Genomic DNA, 3,880 nt, shown 5'->3' on the forward strand with positions numbered 1-3,880 from the left:
GCACGTCCCAGCTCCATCCGACTTCATCGCAGCGTCCACGTCCGAGTTCCTCACGAGCGCACGCCTCGTCCGCACCTCATCCCAGCAAAGATCCATCTTCCCATCCCGTGATTTCAGCATCAGCGATCATCTCCCGTCCGCGTCCATCCTTTTCTTCCGGATTAAGCAAGCAATCAGCCTTCCATCTTCCTCGCAGTCCACACATCCTTCCGTGAAGCCTTCCTGCATCCAACTTCTCCCAGATCTCCCAGCCAACCGTGGTGATTCACCCGTATCCACAGCATTCCCAGCCGTCTGCGAGGATCTTCAGCCGAGCCTGCCATGCCACGTCAGCCCCAAGGATCCGTGATCAGCTCCCATCCCGCGTTTGGCCTTCTCGCATCCGGGATACTCGGAATCTCCCCTTATCCTGTGGGATCATGGACCAATCGCAGCATATAAGAGGGTTCTCTCGGTTGGCAAAGGGGAGGGCAGTTCATTCAAAAAAAAAAACAGAGCCACATTCTTTCCCATTCGGCAGGAAAACAGAGGAGCCCTCTGTCAAAAGAAAAAAAAGAAGAAAGGGAAACAGGGCCTCCCTGTTTCCGAAAAGAAAAAGAAAGAAAGGAAAAGGGGAAAAGAAAGGGGGACTAATTTTTAAAATGGGTGGCTGATTTCTTAGGAGGGAGATGGAGGAACCTTTGATGTATTGCTCTTTGAAGTAAACTCTAAACTTTTGTCTTCAATGAATCATATTTACTGATATGTTTTTGATCCATGCATAGTTATTTCGTAGATAGCTCTTTAATGGATTATGATTATTGATATATGGATTGCTTTAGTATTTGATTCATCGTAGATGTAGAAAGCACGATGAATGCTTAGAAATTGAGTTCATATGTTCATGAAATATATACCATGATTAGATCTATCCTACCATTCATTTTTAATCAAAAATCATAGAGTTTATTTCTTGGATGCAATATCATCAAGGGGGATTCCAGATCCCTACCATCTTTATTTCATTGAACTTTGTTTAGTTGCATATCATCTTTGTTTTTAATTTCTGAAAATCAAAACATCATCTTAATCCACGAATTTATTGAATTAATTAATCTAAAATTATATTAAATAATCTAATATATATTTCGTTTCCTGAGGATTCGACCTCGGACTCCCGAGATTTTACTACTTGTGCGATTCTCCTATACTTGGGAGATTAGTTTCATGAAAACAATTTTATTTTTGCATCAAGTTTTTGGCGCCGTTGCCGGGGAACGGCTGATTTATTAGTATAATTTTAGATTTAATCAGTATCTTAGTATTTAGTCTTTTTCTTTCAAAAAAAAAAAAATCTTTATTGCTGTTTTTTTTATTCCCTGCACAGTCTGCATCAAACTCTGATATCTGAGTAATCCACCGTCGGATTGCACTCAAATTTCGTCGGCTGCTGTAGGACACATGTTTCTTTCATCTGAACAGAGGATCTGATTGATATTCTGATACTTTGATGACCATTAAATTAATATAAACTTTGCTGCTGTCTGCTTTGAATTTTCTGTGTTTAATTTTTCTTTTAGAATCAGAATTTTATTATTATCATATCTCATTAACCCTTGTTGCTAATTGAAAATTGATAAAAACTTTAAGAAAAGATCAAGGGTGATCATAAAAATAAATAAATAAATAAATAAACTCTAAAACTTTGTATGCTAGGTTGGAATCACTGAGCGCCTGAATCGACAAACATTTGACAATTCCTTAGATCATATTACTGAAACTCTTTCGCAAAATCTCAGATCTGTTGAGATGGCTGATGATGATGTAGGAAGTCACCATAGTGGTGAAGGTAGACCCCCAGTCATGACACTTCGACAATATTTACACCCTACTAGGACTAGTCAACCTTCATGCATGATTATTCCTGAAAACGTAGGACACTTTGAAATCAAACCAGGAGTAATTCAATTGCTGCCCAAATATCATGGGATGGAATCCGAGAACCCTTATCTTCACCTTAAGGATTTTGAGGAAATTAGCATCACATTTAGAGTACCAAATGTATCGGAAGATGTCCATAAATTGACCTTGTTTCCTTTTTCTTTAAAGGATAAAGCCAAAACATGGCTGAACTCCTTGAGACCTAGATCGCTAGGAACATGGCATGATATGCAAAGAGAATTCTTGAAAAAATTCTTTCCCGCACAAAGGACTAACTTTTTGAAAAGGCACATTAGTAATTTCCAGCAAAAAGACCATGAAACATTTTATGAATGCTGGGAGAGATTTAAAGATTTGCTTCTCTCTTGTCCTCATCACGGGTTTGAAACATGGAGAACCATTAGTTTCTTTTACGAAGGGTTGTCTCCACAATTAAAACAATTTATAGAGACTATGTGTAATGGACTATTTTTGGAAAAGCAACCCGATGAGGCATGGGATTATTTAGATTCTCTCTTAGAGACTGCACAATTATGGGATACAGGGGATAGAGTGAATAAACCTTTGCCTAAAACTACTAGCGTTGGACAGGGGGGCCTTTATAACCTTAGTACTCAGGATGATATTCAGGCTAAAATGGCAGCCCTTACTAGGAAGGTAGAGGAAATTGAACTTAGAAGGATTGAACCCGTCAAGACCATAGAACATAACAGCGAGTGTTGTAGGATTTGTGAGATGCCTGGACATCTCACACTGATTGCCCCACAATACCCGCATTCAAGGAAGTCTTGCATGATCAGGCCAATGTTATGAATACATATCAAAAATCTTTTAATAATCCTTTTTCGGGTACTTACAACCCTGGATGGAAGAACCATCCAAATTTCAGGTGGAGGAATGACCAACCTCAACAAGTATATAACCCAACTCCTCCACCTCCGCAACCTCATTATGCACACGCACCCCCTCAAAAATCCAGTCTCGAAGAAACTTTGCAATCTTTCATGCAAGGTCAAGCTAAAATCAATGATGACTTAAGAAATCAACTGACAATGCTGACCACTGCTTTAAGTGCTCAAGAGAAAAGTAAGCTATCAGCTCAACCACAACCTAATCCTCAAATCTATGGCGGTAGCAATGCATCATCTTCAACTTCGCATAAAGAACAAGCAAAGAGTATAATAACTTTGCGAAGTGGAAAGGTTATTGGCCGACCAGTCCCAGAACAAACACAAGTCATACCTGATTCTGACCCTCCCAAGACAAAAGAAAAGGATAATGAAGAAACTGAAGCACCAACATCTACTGAAAAAATTGAATGTCCTTTTCCTGCACCATTTCCACAAAGATTAAAGCCCTTGCAAAAGCTTGAACCAAACTCTGAAATTCTTGAGCTTTTTAAGCAAGTAAAAATCAATGTACCTCTTCTTGATGAAATCAAACAAGTGCCCTCCTATGCAAAATTTTTAAAAGATTTGTGCACTGTCAAGCGTCGTTTAAATGTCAAGAAGAAGGCATTTTTGGCTGAAAATGTAAGTGCAATTTTACAGCATAACATTCTCCCTAAATATAAGGATCCAGGTTGCCCAACTATCTCGTGCATCATTGGCAATTTTAGGATTGAGCGAGCATTGTTAGATTTAGGAGCGAGTGTGAATTTGTTGCCATATACGGTATATGAGCAACTCGGTTTGGGTGAGTTGAAGCCAACAACTGTGACCTTACAATTAGCTGACAGGTCAGTGAAGGTCCCTAGAGGGATTATTGAAGATGTGTTGGTCCAAGTAGACAAGTTCTATTTTCCTGTTGACTTTATCGTACTGGACACACATCCGGCTTCCAATTCACCATCTCAGATTCCGGTCATCTTAGGACGTCCATTCCTTGCAACTTCTAATGCATTGATCAATTGTAGAAATGGTGTCATGAAGCTTTCTTTTGGCAATATGACCTTGGAACT

The 3,880-nt window shown here is 39.3% G+C and overlaps 1 pseudogene; it reads right to left on the bottom strand.

Annotated features, from left to right (window-relative positions):
* Positions 1 to 2,205: 2,205 nt before the first annotated feature.
* Positions 2,206 to 2,303, bottom strand: LOC149768540 (small nucleolar RNA R71; annotated as a pseudogene).
* Positions 2,304 to 3,880: the final 1,577 nt, after the last annotated feature.

This window comes from Phoenix dactylifera, chromosome 1, assembly GCF_051530095.1.
Source record: "Phoenix dactylifera cultivar Ajwa chromosome 1, Ajwa_hap1_PhDact_Kaust_v1.1, whole genome shotgun sequence".
NCBI lineage: Eukaryota > Viridiplantae > Streptophyta > Magnoliopsida > Arecales > Arecaceae > Phoenix > Phoenix dactylifera.